We start from the raw sequence: 17175 nt of genomic DNA on the forward strand, positions 1-17175 counted from the left end.
AGAAAATGAAGTTGTTTTTGTTAATGGGTGTACGATGTAATAGTTGTAGTAAGATTGTGGAAGGTAGATTTAGAGAAAAAGTCTGATCTAATGTTTTATTTAGGATTGTTGCTTTTGGGGAATTGGAAGGTCTTTGTTTCCTAGAATTTTTCTATTTGCGAGTGAGTCCAAGATGTTATTTTTATGGTGAGTTTGTGGAAGGTCAATGTAGAGAAAAAAGTCTGATCTGGGTCTATGTTTATTTGGGATTATGCTTTTGTTTTGTTTTGTTTGGGATTGTAAAATTTGTGTTGTTTGTGGTTTGGTAGCTGTGTAGGAAATCTGATTTTTTGTTTTCTTCTTCTTGTTTGGTGTTGGGGTTCTTATTTGTTTTCCTCAATATCTTGTTTTTAAAATGTTCTGGTCTTAATTGAAGCTCTGTACTTCTGTATAGTTTGGAGACTTTGATTTTTAGGAGACTTCAATTTTTGTCTGTTCAAAATTGTTGTAACATTTGGTGCTTTTAATCATTTTGGCTATGATGGAGTACAATTAGAGAGAGATCTTTTTTTTTTTTTTTTAAATGTTTAAATTAATTGAAAAGTCTCCAAGGGGAGGCCACTACAGAAGCACACTTTTGTCCCAACTAAGCACAACCTGGAAATGTAGAGAATCATCAAAATTTTTGGGGGGAAAAAAAGGAAATTTACTAATTTAGAGGAATTTAAGAAAATAGAGAGCGTAAGAAAGTAGGCTTAAGCTTGGTAATAGGCTGCTTGAAGGAAATTTGTTTTTCCTTTGCAAGCCTCTGGTCTTCTTCTTTTCCTCAGGGTTAAAGTATATGTAGCTACGTAATCACAAAGGATCATGTTCATTATTATAATGGATGGCTTCTAGTGCCAACGAGCTCTAGTTGAAATGGTACTTCCTCCTTGCATAAGAGTGGAGGGGGAGGTTGTGGGTTCAAAACCCATTGGGTGCATGTATAACTTACCAATTAAAAAGTGAAGGTGGCTTCTAGTAATGGCCTCACTTTGTTATTTTTGACAAGCCATCAGCTTATAATGCAATGTGAAGTTGCAAAATAGCTGATTTGTTTAGATTATCGAGAAATATTATGGTTGTTGTTGTTTACATTTTGTAATTCCTGTTTTCCAACAATCTATTTTTTAAAAAATTATTAAAAAAAAAAAAAAAAAAACGATTTCAAGAGAGGAAGATTTGTAAAATGATGTATGTGTGCATATGCACAAAAACAGATTTTACTGGAGCTGATTTTCTTAGAAAAACCAAAAATAAACCACAATTCCTTTATTTTCTTTTGCTTTAAATTTATTTGAACTGATATTATTAGAAGACAACCCCGAAAAGCAAAACACATTTCCATTCTTTCTGTGGTTTTCTTTTACTTTTTCTAACCTCTTCAAATCTGATTTTGTGCTTGCTGTATCCTTCACTGAAAACCAATAGCCATTTTGATCTGATATGTGCCCCTAAAACAGGTTGTGCAACTGCACTCACATGGGTCATGGCACAGCGCTATATGCAAACCTCTAAGATCATGCCAGCTGGTGTTGTTGCTGGTATCAGGTAAGTTGAGGATTAATTCTGCTTTTAAGTATTTGTGCTTTTCATACTTTAAATATATCGCTACTAGTGGAAACTTAATGTAGCATCTACATGATGAGTATCATAATGCTGCTTTTATGCACCAAAATTCATTTATTACTATCTCTTGCATTTGGTTTGCCTTTTTATTTTATTTTATATATATTTAAATTTTCATTTGAATATCTTGCATTTATTCAATGAAAGATGAATTTTACTCTTTTCACAAGTTAATCCCATTGCCACGTCCATGATATCATATTCTTCCCTTTCTAGCATGGCGATGTGGTTCAGGTTGTGAAGCAAATGAGCTGTAGCCTCAGTATCACTTACTTTCCCCTTACAAATGGGACTGAAGTTTGGATGTGGGTTCAAGACCCATTGGGTGTCTGCTTTGCTTACTAATTAGAATTATTGATAATACGGTTCTGCATATAGGGGATTACAGTTATTATTATTGAGTCATTAATCATTACCTCTTTGCTGGTTTCAGTAAGGGTTGTGCATGCAAGTAGGGGACATCTGAAATCCCACAAGCATTCATGCTCTTGTGGTTATTAGTTTGGGTCCTGATGTTCCATTTGAAATGAGAATGCTGAAAGTCTGTCATTGCCAATGATTTGTAATCATGACTCCCTCATTTTCTGAACATGCAAATTGTCTTGAATGACTAAAAAAAAACTTTTAGTTTTAATTGAATAAGTTATTTTGTACTCTAGAGTACAAGTTGAGACTTATTAGATATTTTGCAATTTTTATTAATGTTCCTGTGTGCCAGGCAACCGTTGTAAGTTTCTTTTTGGAGCACATGATATTTTTGCATGTGTCCTTGTATCTTCTGAGGAGTCAAGATATTTGAAATGAGATGGTAGAATGTGACATGGATAAGTTAGTGTCATGAAAATGATGATCTAGGAGCCACCTTGTCTTTTAGGAAAAAGTTGACATGATTTGATGGAAAATGAAAACTGCTGCTTATTGGTGGTGAGTGCAGTTTACATTCATCAAATTAAACTGTGCTTCTTCTTGAAAGCTCTTGCGAACATCTACCGGTCAAATGTTATATCTCTAAAGGTGAATGTATCTTTGTCCAGCTGTAATGTAGTCTTCTGGTCAGTTGATTGTAGTATTCAACTGATGATCTTAGTATCTTACCCTCCATCCTATTTTTGAGGGGAGAAATACCAATTTAGATAAATTTTAGTTTTTACAAGAGTTCCTGATAGATATATAGTTACTTGGATTTTCCTTGTCAATACAACATATATTTGAATCTCCCAGCTAATATGCTTGCCATTTGGCTTTTCTTGCAGTGCTATCATGACTGCATTTTATCTGTACAAAATTGCAACTGGTGGCAACCATATCCCAGCCAAGGCCGATTAATGGTGTAGAGGATTTCTTCCTAATATATCACTTTTCAGAGCTGTATGGATCACACATATCTATATGCTTCTACGGGTTGTTCATAGATTTTTATCTATGTTGTATTGCTAGCTGTTGGTTGTGTATGACACAAAAGATGGATTTGGTCCTAGAAATTGAATGAGACCTGCTTTCAGGCCAAGCTTATGCTTGTTACCCTTTTTTTTCTCCCTCCAAACCTCTTCTTTCATTCATTCTTTTCTTTTCTTTTAATAAGTTGATAGAGTTGTAGACCAAAAAGAAGGAAAGCCTGACCTCTGATTATATTTTCCTTAAAAGATAATCATATATAGAACCAAAGGAAACATCACAAGAGTCAGCTGTCAGAGCTCTAAAAAAAGAAGCAAGAAATTTAGATGGATCATGGATGTAGAGCTCCTAAGAACCTAATTCCCCTATCCTATTGATTGAGTTTGTGAGCAATTGTGTCATGAATTCTCATTTCTCAACAACAATTAAATAGCACATAGCAAAATTCCTAAGAAGTATTCTCGTATCTTCAACTATGTTTGCATGGACAACACTAAGCTATCCTCTTTTGAAGATGAATCAGACCCCAAAGCTGCATCTCTACCCTTCATGGAAAACGAGATATACTGCCCACGCTGATGCAAGCTCTTCCGCTACCATGACATCGCAAGGCCAAAATGATTCTTGTCCAAGCCTTCAAGCTTCAAACATTTTTGCCACTCGCTAACATGAAAACTGTTAGGCAGCATCAATCTTTCTTAACTGTCACATCCGCGTTCAGCTTGATCTGGTTTTCTAGCATCTTTATCAGCTGTGGCATAATTTATGCCATTTTACCACATTAAAGACTTACTTTATTATTTTATCACATCATTTTACAACATACCATTTATCAGATGTTCTATACTTTAATTCTATACATTAAAATAATATTTACTACACATTAAAATAATATAAATTACACAATAAAATAATATATTTAACACAATAAAAAACATCTACAACACTGCTGCTGCCGCCGCCACCGCTGCCACCACCACCACCGTGGCAGCCACAATCTACTATAAAACCACCACCACAACCACCGTCATCAACAATCCACCCCAAAACCCATTAAAAACAGAGCAATACCCACTAGCACAGCAACTCAAACCCAGAAAACACAATCAAAACCCAGGCAACCCAAACCCACGAAACTCAGGCAACCCAAACCCAAGCAACCCAGGCAACCCAAACCCACTAACATCGGCAACCCACGATCAAGATCTCACCTCACCTCAACGTCGATGCCCACGATCGTGACGAACTCTCCGATCTCACCTCAACGTCGATGCCCATGTCGATTCCGATTGGCGATGACGATGACGATGCCCGGAGAGATCGGCGATGACAATGCAAAATGAAACTGGTGAGACGACGATGATGGATCGGCGACGATCGGCGACGACGGATCAAGATCAACAAAACAGAGGTGAGAGAGAACGGTGAGAGAGAACAAAGGTGAGAGGGAACGGTGAGAGTGAAGAGAAAAGAATAATCTGAGGAGAGAGGAGAGAGAGAAAACAAAATAAAAAAACAATAAAAATTATGCCACATGTGAACAGTACCGTTGCAAATTTGCAACGGTACTGTTCACATGTGACAAATTTTATGAGATTTAGCACATCTGATAAAAGGAGATTTTGGTGTTTGGTGTGGTAAATGTGCCAAATATTTGGCATTTGGCACATTTACCACATCTGATGGTGATGCTCTTAGGGTGGTGTCCATCGTTCCAACTTTAGTAACTTTAGGGATTTTAGCTATTGAGTTCTCTATTTTTAGGAACTCTGAAAGGCTTTTGTCACTAAGTTTGGCGCATCTAAGTGCACAGATATGTTTGCTTTTTTCCATGCATGCTTTGGCTTCTCAATTTCCTTATTGTGTCCGTTGCCACGGTAGGAAATGCTCCTCTGATTATTGGTTTGGGGAGAAATGCTTGCTCCCCAAGATGCATGGGTCCCACTTCCAATGTTATGAAATTTGAATAAGCTTGTTTCCATTGCCATCGAAACTTTAGAGCACGAATGGGATAGTTGGGATCCCTTTTTTCTGTGTTCCCCATGGAATCAAGCTTTTGGAGTTTTGCTTAGACTTCCTTAACGTCTTTGAAAGTATGATATGTATATGTTATCCTTAATAAGCTTGTTTCAAATGCCCTCATTGATCTATCGTGTTGAGGAGATTGCTAACAAGCGGCCAAAATGGCCAAATACCACTTTTGGCAGAAGTTATTGGTGTTCTACAATTGTTTACGAAATATTTGTAATCTATCACTTTTTTGAAACTTGAATTTGACATATAACTCGAGTTCTATAAAAATATGCCATGGTGGCACCTACTGATGTGGACTATTTTAATTAAAAAAGGCGACTCAGTTTATAAAAATTGGTTACCTTGTAATATGAAACTCCAGCTCTATAAGCTCGAGTAATGAGTAAAATGTGATCTTTTGCTGGGCTGAACATGTGATGGGGCCAAAAAAAAAAAAAAAAAAAAAAAAAAAAAAAAAANTTTTTTTTACTATTTAGCTTATTTTTACTACTATTTAAAGGTCTTGTTGCACATTTTGGTATTATTCATAGGTCTCACTGTACTATTTTAGCTATCTTTTAGCTTTATATATAATACTTTCAGCAAAAAATTTTCAATTTCAGCTAAATAAGTTGTTCCCAAATAGACACGAAGTGTAGTAAAAATCAATTGCTACTGTAGCTGTAGCAAGTCTCTGTCGGAGTCTCAACCACTGCCACTGTTTATTGTAGATTTATTTGATGTTCAAGACCTGTTGGATGAAAATCCAAGATTTACATCCCTTGATGATCATGACCCATATATTGGTCCAGCTCATTACTTCCCTACGTGTTTGACTCATTTTTCTCTCTTACACGCCTGATTTATTTCTTTTTCTTTTGTTCCAGCAGCTCTTGTCTTACTTCTAATTGTCATACACGCACATAGGAGACAAGACAAGACTAAAAGATTTGCCTGTTTCAGCAGCTCTTGTCTTACTTCTGCATGTTCAAATTTTGAAAGAAATCGATCTTCAAAATCCTAGCCTTAGCAGTGTAGCTGAAGTATAGCAGTAATCAATTGCTTTTGTAGTTGTAGCAAGTGCCTGTCCAATGGACTCTTAACCAGTACCATTGTTTATTGTAGATTTTCTTGATGTTCATGACCTGTTTGACGAAAATCCAGGATTTACTTCCCTTGATGATCATGTCCCATATATTGGTCCAGCTCATTAGTTCCCTACATGCCTGACTCATTTTTCTCTCTTACACCTGATTTTTTTTTCTTTTGTTCCTATAGCTCTTGTCTTGCTTCTAATTGTCCTATACGCACTTGGGAGACAAGACAGGACTAAAAGATTGGCGTGTTTCTGCTGCTCTTCTCTTACTTCTACATGTTCAAATTTTTAATGAACTCGATCTTCAAAAGTCTAGCCGTAGTAGTGTAGCTGAAGTGTAGTAGTTTAGCAGTAATCAAATGCTGCAGTAGCTGTAGCAAGTCTCTGTCCAATGGACTCTCAACCACTACCACTATTTATTGTAGAATTTCTTGATGTTCTTGACCTGTTTGATGAAAATCCAAGATTTACTTTCCTTGATGATCATGATCCATATATTGGTCCGGCTCATTACTTCCCTACATGGCTTACTCATTTTTCTCTCTTACACACCTGATTTATTTTTTTCTTTTGTTCCAATAGCTCGTCTTACTTCTACTTGTCCTAGACGCATATGGGAGACAAGACAAGATTAAAAGATTGGCGTGTTTCAGCTGCTCTTGTGAGGGTTTGGATAGAGCTTATAGTTGCGGTGCGTTTTGTCCCGTGCATTTTCTCTTTTTTGCCCGCTTTTGCTGACTTTGTGGGACAAAAAATACTGTTCATGACAGTGCGTGCACTGTTTATATACTGTTTATCTATTAAAAAATATTAAAAATGAATTCCACGATACTATTCATACATTTAAAAATTATTTTGCTACAGTATTTTCAGCAACAATTAGTTTTTAACAACTTTCACCAACAATAAGTTATATCAAAACGAATCCCTTGTCTTACTTCTAAATGTTCGAATTTTTAAAGAACTCTATCTTCAAAAGCTCGAGTTTTATATTTCGAACTCAACTTCCACATGGACTTATAAATTATAAAATGTTAGATCAATTTTTGCCACCATGTTACTTTTTTTGGAACTCGATTTTCATAAACACAATATCTATGTCAAACTCAAGTTTTATAATTTTGAGTTTCAAAATAGTGGTAGATTGTTAAACATTTTGCAAAAAGTGATAGAACACCAATTATTTCGACAAAAAGTGGTATTTGGCTATTTTGGCAGCTAACAAGCAAGAAAATATACAGTGGGCATTTACATCTATTTTCATTATATATACTATTTGTTAATTTGTAGTCTGATTTGGTAGTAACACACAAAAAATGAAAGTGCAACTCATCGATCAGAGAAAAATTTTTGTTACCGGGGAGGAGCTATGGTAGAGCAACTATTGTCATAAATATTTGGTTGTGCAAATGAAAACATTACCCATTGAATACTGATCATCTATACTTTTTTTTTTTTTTTTTGTTCCCCCTTATGCTTTGTGAATCACAGCCTATCTTGTATTCATTTAACTTTTTTTTATTTATAAAATAACCAAAGTTTAAAATAGAAAAAAAAATAAATCAAATACATAACATATCATGATTGGTGGAGTATAAAATAAATCACAAAAAGTAGAACTCATTTAACTTTTAACTATTGAAAAGAAAGTTTAAAATTGAAAAAATATTTGCATTAAACACATGACATATCATGATTAGTAGAGCATAAAGTGAAGCTCATTTAAAAATTGGAGAAAAAGTTATTGTTACTAGGCGAGGAGCTATGGATGGTAGAGTATAGATTTGTGCTCATTTTTTCTTTTGGCTAAGTATAGATTTGTGCTCATGAGTAATTACAAGGTTGCTTTACATATCTTTCTGAAGAAAATTCTGGAACACCTAGTCTAGGGGAAGGGGGCAACAAACGAATGCCCAAAAGAAAGAACAAAAAATATAATAAAAAAGAAACCCAGTTCCTTCTCTGAATTTATTTATTAGGTCTTTCAGTCTCTCAAACTCATCAACAACATAGCCATTAGCCACACAAAAATCATAAATATGTTGTTGACTATTCTTTATGTTTCACATACCCATCTTCCTTTTCTTAACGAAGGGAAAGATCATTACAAAGGCTACCTCTAGGTTCAGTTGGAAATTTGGAATGCCCATGATAGGCCATTCTTCGAGCCATGCGTGCCAACACCACTGAAAAAATGGCTCGAACAAAGAATCAAAAAGTATGGTCCAATATCAAAGCTAAACCTCTTTGGCAAACCGAAAGTGTTCATTAATTTATGGACATGCTGCAAACAAATTTGTATTCACTAGTGATAGCAGCACCCTTTCAAATCAGCATACGCAGTCTTCTCGGATGATTTTGGGTGAACTGAATTTATTGGAACAGTGGTAATCGAAGATCACAATTGTGTCAGAGGCGCAATTGCATCATTCTTGAAACCTGAATCATTAAAGCAGTACCTGGGGAAGATGGATAAACAAGTCAAGAAAGCATCTTGAATCTTGAGTTGCATTGGCAATTAAGGCAAGCTAACAGGTCAAGGTACGTACATTCATGTTACCAAAAGTTTGTCAGGCGGATAGTAACGAACCAGAATTTCTGCTGGGGTCAAAGCTTAAATACAAAATTTCTTGAAATTCAAGAATTAAAAAAAAAAAAGAAAAAGAAAAACCTAGGTAAAATTTGTTATCAATAAAAGTCAATCACATAATTACATTGACTAATACAATACAAATGGTGTGATGCGGCTCATTTTTTTCTTTTCGAGTTTAGTATCATAATTTTTCATTCATAATTAAATTTTCTATAACATCTTTAGTATAGTTCACGTTAATAGAAGGTCATAGAACTACCAATTCACAGTGTATGTACTTGAGAAAGCACAATGTACAATATAATTAAATTGATAAAGTAGTATATATATTTTGGTGAAAGGCATACCTAACTATTAAGAAGAATTTAGAATATGGAACAATAAATGTGGAAGCAGATCATGTTGGTTAGAAATAGGATGAAATAATAAAGAATAAATTGAAGGAATATTGTAAGTTTAGAGTTTTTGAATTCTAATGTTATTAGAATTTTTTCTCATACATTCCACAACATTGGAAAGTGGAGAGAGAGGAACAAATGAAAGGACGAGATTTTTTTTTATTTTTTTATTTTTATTATAAATAAATTTATGGAATTTTTTTTTTTAATAGTAACCATGGGTAATTTTTTTTTTAAGAACCGTGTGGGTAGCCTTTATTTATTTTGGTTAGAAACGTGGGATAGTGGGCGGGAAGAGGGAAGTGTGAGGATAGTGGAATTTTTATTTTTATTTTTTATTTTAGCTGATTTATCGTTTTTAATCTTATTTATTTATTTAATGAATAAAAATAAGTTAATTAAATTAAAGTTATTTTTGGAAGTAAAAAATGCGATAATTAACTTTATGAATTCTCTTATATATAGAAAGAAGAAGAAAGAGATATACTCTTTCATTTTATAGCATATGGACTCAAGCTATTGAAATCCACACGATGTGAGTAAGAGAGTACATATTATCCTATGCATGAAATTCCTTCTAAATTACTTCTTGCCATGAGAATATGCTTGCTATAAATAATGTAATTTTGGGGGGGGGGGGGGGGGGGGGTGTGCCCATTCAAGATGTGATACTTTTAGTTTTAGGCTATATGCGAGTAAACTCTATTCCCATGTAGTTTATGAGCTAGTACCTCATGCGCCAAGCGCATGAGAGATTTTTCCGTAGTTTACATGTTGGATGCATAGGCTTTTCTTTTTTGGCCACAAATGCAAATAAAGGATGCTGATTGCTCTTAACTTTTTTGAGAATAATTCAAGCAGCCTGACAAAGTGGTTCTGCCGATGATGGGGATAAGGGGAGCTACCCTTTTGTCAGATTCGAGGAAAGTATCGAATGGAATTTCTTAATTGGATGAACTTTCAATTCTAGTCCATACCAGCAAGCTATTCTAAACCCACGAAAATATAATTTTGAGCCTAATTAACAGAACTAATAGAAAAGGATAAGAGGTTAATCAGTCACATTTCCGAAAAGAAAATCACTCAGAGATAGACTCTAGTATTATTTTGATAAGGAAGAATCATAGCAAGTACCATGGGCTTAACCCGTCAGCTTTCTGCTCAGGTTGACGGGCCAGTCACGACGGACGTTGAAGACTAACACGCTGACGGAAAAAGACACGCTGACAGTAAGGGAAACCCGAGAAAAGCTTAAGGGCTAATTATGTTCAAAAATGCTGACAGCCTTTTATCAACGTAGGGAACAAGACAAGCCGACGGGTAGGAGGCCGACGGTTCCAATAAAACCTTTACTTGGCCACCACGCTCAATGATAGATTCCTATAAGGAAAGGACTCCGCAATCTACGCTCATAAGGATTCCTATATGAAAAAGACTTCTGCTCCAAGGAAGAAAGGTTAACCCCCTACTACTATAAAAGCCCCAATACCTTTACAAATCGAGGTACGCATAATTAACCCCTTTTTAGCACTCTAGAGTTGAAAGAAGTTCTAACTTGACCTTCGGAGGGTATTTGGCCGGCTCCACACCGGTGCTCTCTGTTAGGTCCTCTTTTCTTTGTGCATGTGTCGTTTCGAGGGTACGAGTATTGTGCAACTCATTGTTGATATTTTCGGCATCATCATATTTGAACTTGGTTTTTTGGATAAAGAACAGAATTAATAACGTGACGTGACTTGTCTTCATGCTTATGGCATCAAAGATTCATCAAACTTATCAAATGACAAATTTTTGATCTACCATGAGTAATTTTTTCATCTGATCAACCAAGGAAGCCACATTTCTGAAATGTTGCTCCAACATAGCTCCTCCCTCCTTGTAACAAGAAATTTTTGTCCAATTTTTAATGAATGGTCACTATATACTAGTTCGCTTTGCATATATTTCCAAAGAAGAGTTTAGGTGGGCTTTGGTTTTTTAAAATTTCTATACACCATAGTTATGAAACATCTAGAAAGCCTGCAAACAAAAGACAAAAGGAAAGAAAGCCTGCAAACATCTAAAACTTCTATACATCATAGTCAATGAAATTCATCTACTTCTCTCTAATTATTTAGTCTTACAGTTTCTCAAACCCATCTTTTTCTCATACTCTCTCTCTCTCAGAAACCAATCTTGCTTTCTCATTTTCCCCCACCACTTCAAAAAACCAAAAGTCACACATAAATCATGAATATTTTCCTGGCTATCTCCCTGTTCCTCATACCCATCTTCTTTCTCCTTACAAAGGGAAGAAGATCATCAAAAAGGCTGCCTCCAGGCTCACTAGGAATACCCTTAATAGGCCAAAGTCTTGGCCTTCTTAGAGCCATGCGTGCCAACACCGCGGAAAATGTCTCGAACAAAGAATCAGAAAGTATGGTCCAATATCAAAGCTAAGCCTCTTTGGCAACCCAACAGTTTTTATTTCTGGACAGGCTGCAAACAAATTTGTATTCACTAGTGATAGCAGTGCGCTTTCTAGCCATCAAACACAGTCTTCTCGTAAGATTTTGGGAGAGCGGAACATATTGGAATTGAGTGGTGAAGATCACAAGCGTGTTAGAGGGGCAATTGTATCATTCTTAAAGCCTGAATCATTAAAGCAGTACGCGGGAAAAATAGATGGAGTCAAGAAGCATCTTGAGATGCATTGGCAAGGCAAGCCACAGGTCAAGGTACGTATCATCATGTTACCAAAATATTTGTAACCTGGAATTATTATCTAATATACAGCCAAATAAGCAAGGGCATGCACTTGTGAATGCATATAACTGACAAGAAAATTGTATTGGAATAAGGTCATGGCTTAGTTTAGAATCTTATTAGTTTATGAGATAAATGCATGCTTTAGTAATTTAAAAACTTTGCACCAATGGAACTAGTCCTCATGGCGAATTTTCATGGAATAATAAAATCTTGCTTACGTAAATTATTAGCGAACTATGTTTTTCTAATAAATAGAATGATGGTATTGATAGCGAGCTCCTACTTAGAATTGTGAACTAAATCAAAAATTAGTATGTGAAGGTTCCAATTAACTCAAATAGTAATTTTTCTATTATCAAATATGGAACTTGAATTCTAATTGATATTTTAAAGTGATGATAAAAATTAATCATCATAAAACAAATATCATAGATTTAAATTATATTGTAACTATAAAAAAATGAAAGAGTAGTGTTGCCTTCTGAAATTATACTAATTTTTATATTTGTAATATTATAAGAAAATGCCAAGTCAAGAGATGTAAAGTCTACATTATGTTAACAAAATGTGTATTGCTTATAGGTGTTACCCCACAAGAAGATTCTCGCATTCGACATAATTTGTTCACTTCTATTCAGACTAGAGCAAGGAGCTCGAAAAGATAGATTTGTAACTTGCTTCCAAGAGATGATAGAAGGGGTATGGTCGATTCCAATTAACTTGCCCTTCACTCGCTACAGCCGCAGCCTCAAGGCAAGTGCAAAGGTCGGAAACATGGTGAAGGAGCTCATACGTGAGAAGAGGGTGGAACTTGAGCAAAAGGGTGCTTCTCCTTGCCAAGACCTTATCACTCGCATGCTTAGTAGCCGCAATGAGAACAATGAAGAAGCAGTAACTGAGAAGGAGATTGTGGACAATGTGATCCTTGTCATGGTGGCAGGACATGACACTTAATCTGTTCTAATTACTTTCACAATGCGGCTTCTAGCTAATGAACCAGCTGTTTATGCAGCTGTTCTTCAAGGTATATACACATTAGACTCTCTATCTCAACGCGGTTATGAAAATTGACTTAGATGAAGTTACTTGGAGAAAAATTAAGTAATTAACAAATATATAACATAGTAGTTCCAAAGCCAATTAATTGTAATCTATTATTGAGAGCATAATAAATTAACTCAATAACCCACCTTATATTTCATTTTGTCGGAATCTTGAAGAAACTAGACTGCATTTAGTATTAAAGGAATTAAACCATGATAATAATTTTAAAGAATTCAAGGTTGCAATGCATCTAATGGTACACTAATGTGGTCCAGTTCTGTGAAAATGTTAAGGCTGCTTCTTGATTTAATTTGCAGAACAGGAAGAGATAGCCAAAAGCGCAAGCCCTCGGGAGAGTTTCTAAAATGGGAAGACTTAGCCAAAATGAAGTACACCCGGAGAGTAGCAATGGAAACATTGAGAATTCATTCTCCTGTATTTGGTGGCTTCAGGAAGGCTCTGAAAGATATTGAATATGGTGGGTTCCTGATTCCAAAGGGGTGGCAAGTAAGTGAAATCCTCATATTGGTTACTTGCTTTTTCTCAGCCATCTATCTTTTCTTGCTCTTAAATAGTCTTTCTATAATTTTAGAACTGAGAACTCTGCATGTGACGTTCAGATATTCTTGGTTTCGCCAATGACCCAAATGGACACTAGCATATTCCCAGAACCATCAAAAATTTGATCCAAGTAGATTTGAAAACCAAGCATCGGTTCCACCCTACAGTTTCGTTGCATTCGGAGGAGGTCCTCGAACATGTCCAGGATATGAGTTTGCAAGAATCGAAACCCTTGTCACAATTCACTACATCATAACTCACTTCACATGGAAGCTATGCGCGGACAATTCTTTCAGCAGGGATCCCATGCCAGTACCAACGCAAGGACTACCAATCCAACTTGTGCCAAAGAAACCATTTTAGCTCTAGAGTATTGTTAATACTGAACTTGCATCACGCTTGTTTTATATGTAGTTTGCATTTCTGTTATGGATCGTAATTACTTAATGGGAATACTCTATTGCAATGGACTACCATAAGTATTAGCCCAAATATACAATCAAGCTTGATTACGGGCAAGAAGAAATAAAGAATCATTACAGCATATGGAATTCCATATGCCGCAATGATAAAGGTAATTGTGGAATCAAAGTGGAAGCTCCTGTTCCCATGGCTGTGTGCTACCCAACTGATCAAATTTCTCTCAATTGTGAAATCGTATCTAATATATGATGATACTTTCTTGAAAAAAAAAAAAGTGGATGGGATGGGGGCGGTGAAGATCATCTAATGTAAGAGATTTCCCGGCTCCCATTTATATCTATATAATATTTAAAAGTCAAAGTACAATATTGAATGTTGTCATATAATGATTGAGCCACATTATCGGTTATCTTACCATTTATTTTGGACGGTTTTATTTATGGACAAAGTTTAACTACAAAATTAGTTATAACAGAAGACTATAATCTTACTTAATATCATTAATATTACTACATATTTCGAAAATCTAACCGTTAGATTACATGTTTTTTATGTTCTTAATATACATGCCAAATTTTGTGCTAATTAGATATTATTTATTATATGATCTATAAGATTATATTTTATGCAAAATTTTAAGTTACAAAAGCTTGCAATTTAAATAATTATTGATTTTTAATTTTCTAGAAATTTTGCAAGCATGACTAATATAAGAAGAAAACGTAATCCAATGGTTGATTTGTTAAAATTCACCTTCAATGAAAATATATTGAGTATGGTTTTTTTTTGCTACAATCAATTTTGTAACTAAAATTTATTCTTTATATTTGATATTATAAAAAAATTAGAAGAATAAATCAATAAAAAAAAAATGGTGATGTGGCTAATGATTTGGTTCACTTTGTTCCATTCAGTCCATTTCGGTTTATTCGGTCCACTTCCATTTATTTCAGTCCACTTCAATCCATTTTGGCCATTCGGTCCACTTTAGTCCATTTCAGTCCACTTTGATCCATTTCAAACTTTCAGTGCACTTACTTGAAGATGAGAAAAGATAGGAAAAGATAGGTTTTGGTCAAAAGTACCTATTTCAAATCTAAATTTATTAAAAAATACAGATGGAAAAAAAAAAGTAATATTATTATTTTTAATTGTTTAATTTAAAGATTGACCAAAATTGCCGGATAACACCATTTCTCAAACAATTTTGTTAGTTAGCACATTTTAAAATTATTTAGGAAACTCATATCTCGAGTGTAATAAACTCAATTTTGGTATGATAAATCGAGTACAATGAGCTCAATTTTCTGTCATATTGAAATCGAGTTCTACAGACTTGATTTCTTTTAAATTCTTAGCTTTCTATCTCTCCGTCTCTCTTTCTCACTCCATCACAGTAGCACACTGCCTCTTCACTCACTCCATCACAGAGCCCTCTCTACGTCTCTCACTCACTCCATCACAGCAGCAACTCACGAAGACAGAAACCCACAAACATAGAACAATGAGTAATAACAAACCCAAGTGATGACGGCAAAGGCTCCAGGAGGCGGCGATGTTTGAACCTAGGTGGCAGGGTCTCTAATTCCTTCATTTTCTTCTCTGGGTCTTTGGGTTTGCTCCTTCATTTTCTTGGGGCTTGATGTTTGTTGATGAAATGTGCTGCTGTGATGGAGAGCACTGAGTTAGAGAGGCTAGGAATTTAAAAGAAATTGAGTCTAACGGACTTGATTTCAATATGACAGAAAGCGAGTTTGTTAGACTTGAGTTTGATGCGTTGAAATCATGCTCATTGTACTCAATTTAGCATATCAAAATCGAGTTTATTACACTCGAAATATTAGTTTCCTAAATAGTTTTGAAAACGTACTAACTAACAAAATTGTTTGAAAACTAGTGTTATTTTGAAATTAGAAGATTGATATAATATGGTTCTTTTAAACTTTTAAATGATTCACCTAAGCATATGATTTTTTTTTTTTTCTATGGACATGGGAAACTCATTTAGCAATGTATAAGTTATTTAACGTACCATTACATAAATTCTTTTATAAATAAATTTATTGTCCTTTACATTCATCGAAAGAATGATCATATATATTATCATACAAGCACTCAAAATAGTTAAGATGAGAACATAAGGCTAGCTGCACAAAACAAGCTCTTTAGGTTAAAGACTTTGTTGTGGAGTCGGAAGTATAAACTTTTTACTGAACAAAAATTTTAAAAAATACACCGACACAAAAAATTGTTGCAACTGTCCTGCGTAGCTTAAAGGGACAAATTACAAGTAACATTGATAATTCCAGATGGATTTAAAGAAAGAAAAAGAATCTAACACTAAAGAATATTTCTCTTCATCTTCTTGCACTGACGTATATTTTACAACACTTTTAGTAGACATGTTTGGCACGCACCAAAAAATAATAATAAAAATAATTTAGTTGACATCATATTGCATTGGTAATGTCCGATCACCATATTTACAACAAAAATCCAAAAGCATTTTATTTGGATCTTTCATACCATCATATCAAACCATACGATACAGAGTACACCGAGCTGGAGCCTGGCGTGATGTCATCAATGTGTATGCAAATTCCTGAGTGAAAAAAAATCAGAGACTTCTAGCAATTCTGCGGTCTGAAGTATTTGGGAGGCAGAGATGGACATCTTTCATTCATATGTGCATATGGTTCCATGGAATTGTATCCAGGTAACTCCATTCGATACTTCCCTCGAATCTGACAAAAAGGGAGCTTCACATTGTCTTCGTCATTGCACCACTTTGGGAGGCGGCTTGAATTATTCTCGAAAAAATTGAGCATATAGGCATCTTTTATCTGCATTTGTGAATAAAATAAATAATTACACATTGAACATGTAAACTACTAAGGAAGAGTTTACTTGCATATCACCTATAAAGATCATGTCTTGAATGGACATCCACATTATCTAAAACAATCTAATTCCCTTTATAGTATTCTTGAGGAAAGTAAAGGGTGTCAGTGGTCATCTACCATGGCCATAAGATATCCTCAAACCTTACAAGTTAGAACCACACAACTCTCATCATTCAATATATACTACATTTTCTTTGTTAAATATCATATACTGATAATCCAAAATACTGGGTTTGCAAATGGTGACATCTTACTCTAGAATAGTTGATCTCGGTGGACTCACCGTAAACTCTGTGACTTGAATAGAGCTAGCAATTGGATCAAAGAGTCCTGCCTCCTTGTACATTTCAAGAA

The 17175-nt window shown here is 34.9% G+C and overlaps 1 long non-coding RNA gene and 1 pseudogene across 1 annotated transcript; one reads left to right on the forward strand and one right to left on the reverse strand.

The window, feature by feature from the left end:
- The first annotated feature begins 11371 nt into the window (after positions 1 to 11371).
- Positions 11372 to 14024, forward strand: LOC111996330 (cytochrome P450 716B1-like; annotated as a pseudogene).
- A 2229-nt stretch (positions 14025 to 16253) lies between these two features.
- Positions 16254 to 17175, reverse strand: LOC136063632 (uncharacterized). Its single transcript, XR_010625255.1, has 2 exons — positions 17105 to 17175; positions 16254 to 16761 (listed from the first exon to the last, which is right to left on the reverse strand). It is a non-coding gene; the product is annotated as an uncharacterized LOC136063632 (long non-coding RNA).

This window comes from Quercus suber, unplaced genomic scaffold (assembly GCF_002906115.3).
Source record: "Quercus suber isolate HL8 unplaced genomic scaffold, Cork oak 2.0 scaffold_548, whole genome shotgun sequence".
In the NCBI taxonomy this organism is placed as follows: Eukaryota; Viridiplantae; Streptophyta; class Magnoliopsida; order Fagales; family Fagaceae; genus Quercus; species Quercus suber.